The sequence below is a fragment of the Berghia stephanieae genome, chromosome 15 (assembly GCF_034508935.2).
Source record: "Berghia stephanieae isolate SIO BIC M18660-M18661 chromosome 15, UCSD_Bste_1.3, whole genome shotgun sequence".
NCBI classification, from domain to species: domain Eukaryota; kingdom Metazoa; phylum Mollusca; class Gastropoda; order Nudibranchia; family Aeolidiidae; genus Berghia; species Berghia stephanieae.
This window is the reverse complement of record NC_088374.1, coordinates 2952534-2957533: the sequence shown is the minus strand read 5'-3', so window position 1 is coordinate 2957533 and position 5000 is coordinate 2952534. Positions and strand designations below refer to the sequence as shown.

Below are 5000 nucleotides of genomic sequence, written 5' to 3'. Positions count from 1 at the left end.
GTTCAACCCACATGCAGATAGACAGACAGACAGACAGATAAACAAACGAACGGACTGATAGGCGCCCAGCCAGACAGACAAATAGACGGACAGACGGACGCACAGACAGACATATAAACAGACGGATAACCAACCAGGCATACAAAGACAAGGTCCTAGGTTCGAGCCTCTATCGATGTATAGTTTCGTGCTTGAAAAAAAAACAACCAACTTGATCTATTATATAGCGCAATATCCACTACACGTGCTCAAAGCACTTTACAAGGGGTTCCTGGCCAACAGCAACACGTAACATTTAGAACAGGACATGACGCCTTTTAGGCGATATTACGTTGTTTATTTTTGGACAGAGACAACGCTGTTAACCGCCAGGTTCTCGTTTTATACCTGAGTACGGTGAGTAAAGGGCCTTCTCCAAGGCCTCAACTATGCGCCAAGCGCGAGTCTCGAACCCAGGACCTTCCAATCCGAAAGCGAGTGTCATACCAATAGACCACATAGCCGTAAAAGGCTCTTTATTCACAATCTATCACCATACTCATGTGTAAAATGAGTACCCGGCCCTCTACAGCGTTGTCTCTGTCGAAAAATATTGTAATATCGCCTAACAGGCGTCATGTCTCGTTCTACATGTTACGTGTTGCTGTTGGTTAGGGATCCCTTGTAAAGGGCTTTGAGCAGATTCGTGGATATTGCGCTATATAAAAGCTCAAGTTATTTCATCATACAAACTGTTTGACCAACTCAGATGAACAAACATACAGACAAATAGACAAATTGTATTCTCATTCTTTAAAAAAAAAAAAATTCTTACTCTAGGACGACGTTCTGTCTAGATGGTAACAAGCAATACGCTTCACCAGTCATGACGTCACTTCCCTCGTAATGACGCATGGTAACTCAGTAACTGGCTCTAAACTATCGGAACAATGGCGGACGCCCTTATGAAATATTTCTCCGACGAGCATAAAAGCGTATCCAGAGGAGAAAAACATAAATTTGATCATGTTTTGACTTTTACACATTCTGATCGCAAGGCATATGAAAAGTTCTAGCCAGCATGAAGAATAAAAAGTACATATTTTCTTTGTTTAGAACCACGCTGGCCGCCTTTGCTGGGCGACGTGACATCAGACTATTGAATCCAATTGCCACACACTACAATTTTGAAGCTACGGACCGGTGTGTCTTTTTTACGAAACCCGCCGAAACCCGCCAAAACCCGGCAAAACCCGACAATATCCAGCAAAGTTGTGGGAAGTAGACAACTGTGGGGAGTGAACCCGAGACTCAGGGAAATGTAAACCAGTCGGGATTGAACCTGAGACTAAGGTTATCGGCCGGTTTCGGCGGGTTTCGGCGGGTTTCGTAAAAAAGCACTAATTCTTTTTTACAAAACCCGCCGAAACCCAGTCCCAGGTTCACTCCCCAATGGTGTACACTTCCCTGAGTTCCAGGTTCACTCCCCACTGCCACCTACTTCCCATAACTTTGTCGGGATTCGGCGGGTTTCGTAAAAATGACACACCCCTACAGACAGGCCGTGCCGTAGAAATCTCGGATTCTGACAATTCCTACTAATGGCTTTCAGATTTTTTTTTTTCTTTTTTGATTTTTTCTTTTTTTCAGAATGGCATGGGTCACGTGATCAGAATGTTTGTGTTATATCCGATAGTTGTCCCCATCACAACAAATCTTCCAACGACATTAAGTGGGCTGGGCAACTTGTCTAAATAGCCCATGACACGAAATAACCGGATATTGACTTACATAGGATAAGTGGATTCGAGTATCTGCTGGGTATTCGACTCTCCCTTCGCCGTAAGAGTTTTTAGTTTTTCTCTTTAGTCTTCTGCTATCTCTCTGCACGGATGTCACGATAGCTCAGTCGGTAGGGCACTCGTTTTACAACGCAAAGGGACCAAGATCGATCCCGGTGTACCACGCGAGAATGACTCTACCGAAAAAGAAATTAGATTTAAATTGGCGGCCGCGAGGCTAACTTTAGAGTCTGTCTCGCGTACGCAAATTTAACTCTAGAGTCTTGATTTTTTTGAAACCACCCTAAAATTTGGCTTTTCCATATTAACGACAAAATATATATATATTTTTTTAAAAATTTAAAAAACAGTACAAAACAACAGCCTCACAAAGTAAGAGATGAATTCACAGTATTTCCCAACAAAAATGATAATTAAAAAATCTAGTACTGACACGGTAGTTTCGGTGTACCACGCGAGAAAGACTCTACCAAAAAAAAAAAGACTCTAGAGTTAAATTGGCGTACGCGAGGCACACTCTAAAGTTAGTCTCGCGGAAGGCCAATAGGATTCAATAGTCGTAACGTCACTTCCTTCCTAATGACGCATGGTAACTTAGTAACACTGGCTCTAAACTATCGGAACAATGGCGGACGCCCGTATGAAATATTTCTCCGGCTAGCATAAAAACGCTTCCAGAGGAAAAAAACAAATAAATATGATCATGTTTTGACTTTTACACATTCTGATCAAAAGGCATATGAAAAGGGAATGAAAAGTTCTAGCCAGCATGAAGAACAAAAAGTAATGGTTTTCTTTGTTTAGAACCAAGATGGCCGCCGTTGCCTGGCGGCGTGACATCAGACTACTGAATCCAATTTAACTCTAGAGTCTTTTTGGCGATAGAGTCATTCTGGCGTGCTACACCGGGTGCAGTCGAGAATTCCCAATTCCACTGTCAACCCAGCGCAGTGAATGGGCAGATGCTGAGTCTGCTAGGCTCGGAGCAAAGTACTTTTGCGATAGACTAGCGTCCTATCAAAACGATAGCAAGCAATTACTATTGTTCGTTTCACGCTAAAGAACACTTGTTTTTTTTTTTTTTACCACTACCAAATACAACGCACTAGGCGGTCCACAAACCTAAAAATGACGTCAAAATATGGGTTATAGTGGGTCTTAGTGTCAGGCTATAACGATGGCTACGGTTCGAGCCTCCCCCCCCCCCCCCCCCCCCCCCCCCCCCCCCCCCCGCGCTCACTTGCGGTAAAAGATTTTTTTTTTCTCTATTGACTTCTGCCGTCTCTCTGCATACATCATTTCTTGCTATAATTAAAGCTATTTTAAAAACAACGCAATTCCCTATCTATAGATAGAATGCGCTTGGCCAAGGAGTTCACAACATTGCCATCCGGAAGTATAACGGACCAACACACAAACTCTGTGTAACCATGAACTTTTATAGTCTGGTTAATACAGTTTAGTGAGAACAACTCACAAACGCGGATGGCAAAAACAATAACAAAGGCCTGAGTGACGTCATCTGCATACTATCTATATTCATCCCTACGGGGAAATTTGTGACTCCTTGCCTCAAAACGGTAGCAAGTCGGGATGACTAAGTTCCTGAAAATTGAATTTGTAGCCAGAAATATTAAGACTTTCGTTGAGTTTATAAACCAGTCATTCATAATTTTGACCAGTTCCTCCCGACATAATACCGTTTTGAGACGTTGGGTCACATTTGTCTTTAAATCGCTTTGAGCGCATTAAGTGTATAATGTCACACTATATAGATAGAGTATGCGCTTGGCTAAGAAGCTCACAACATTGCCATCCGGAAGTATAACGGACCAACACACAAAACTATGCGTAACCATGAACTTTTATAGTCTGGTTAATACAGTTTAGTGAGCATTACTCATAAACTCGGATGGCAAAAATCAATAACAAAGACCTGGCTGACGTCATCTTCGAACTATCTATATAAAAGATCAAGGTTTTTGTTTTGTTGTTGTTGTTGTTGTTGGGGTTTTTGGGTTTGTTTGTTTTTTTTTTTTTGGTCTCTTCCGAGGGAAGACTGGAATATCCCAGGCATCATCAGCAGCTTGGCGGCGCCGCGAACTGAGCTAGGGCGAGGTAGTAACTTGCCCAAGGCCACATACCTCAGCGCAGCAGCGGCGGGTGGTCGAACTCGGTACCTTTCGGATACGAAGCAAGCAAAGCCCGTTACCTCTGAGCGAGCCACGCTGCGTCGTACCTGGAAAATCTCCCCATTTTGCTTGGTCTATATGGCTCAGCGATCGGTATACAGTCTTCGCTTCATACCCAAAAGATACCGAGTTCCACTACCCAGCTCGTTGTGTGGCGTTGACCAAGTCACCACCTCGCCCTAGCTCACTTTGCGGCGCTGCACTGCGGCTGACGCCTGGGTTATTCCAGTCTTCCATTGAAATCGACCCTAAAGACAAATTTCTCCTTGAGGACGAATTAAGGGAATTTTAATTTATTTTATCTTTATTTATTCTCAAAACTATTCGATACAATCCTCGCATACTGTCAACTTCCGGTTGAAACCCAATTTTGTTGTAAATTAATTATCCATTCAAAATCGAAATAATAAATGTTATCAAGATTGTTGAAAATAAAATTGAATGCGTTTATTTGTTTCGCCAAGAATTCCGGTCATTAAATTCACAAATTGTCGTCTGTGTTAACTTCTCACGGAACCGGAAGTACAACGTTGGAACTAAAGACTTCCGACTTCCGGAATGGAGAATCTTAAAGACCCCAATTTAATTGGGTGTTTTGTATGTCTGGGGGTTTAGCCCAATTTGTTTACCCCCAAAATTACCAATGTCTGTTCGGGGAAGATTCCAAATTGAAAACAGTTAAATATGTGACCGACCTTTTACATTGGGTATTAAGTCGGGGTAAAAGTAGATTTCACGTTAAAGATTCGAATTTTTATTTTTGACCAGAGAGCAAAATGAATAAACCCAGTATAAAACCTGAGTCGTATCTTAACCCATTCAAGCCTTACACCGACTATATCCCTAGATTGCCAGGGTTACTTTTACCCCATGCCTAGCAGCAGCAGTAGTAGTAGTAGTAGTAGTAGTAGTAGTAGTAGTAGTAGTAGTAGTAGTAGTAGTAGTAGTAGTAGTAGTAGTAGTAGTAGTATAGTAGTAGTAGTAGAGTAGTAGTAGTAGTAGTATAGTAGTAGTTTAGTAGTAGTAG

At 42.2% G+C, this 5000-nt stretch overlaps 1 protein-coding gene across 6 annotated transcripts in view; it reads left to right on the top strand.

The window, feature by feature from the left end:
• Positions 1 to 5000, top strand: part of LOC144960771 (atrial natriuretic peptide receptor 1-like) — a 292912-nt gene that overhangs the window by 99980 nt on the left and 187932 nt on the right. Inside the window, exon 1 of one of the 6 annotated variants that reach the window (XM_078894068.1) lies at positions 1610 to 1821. The exons of the other annotated variants lie outside the window; for them this stretch is intronic. The gene's annotated coding sequence lies outside the window, so the exon portion shown is untranslated. Of the gene's footprint in view, positions 1 to 1609; positions 1822 to 5000 lie in introns of those variants that run through there. 6 annotated transcript variants of the gene reach the window in all.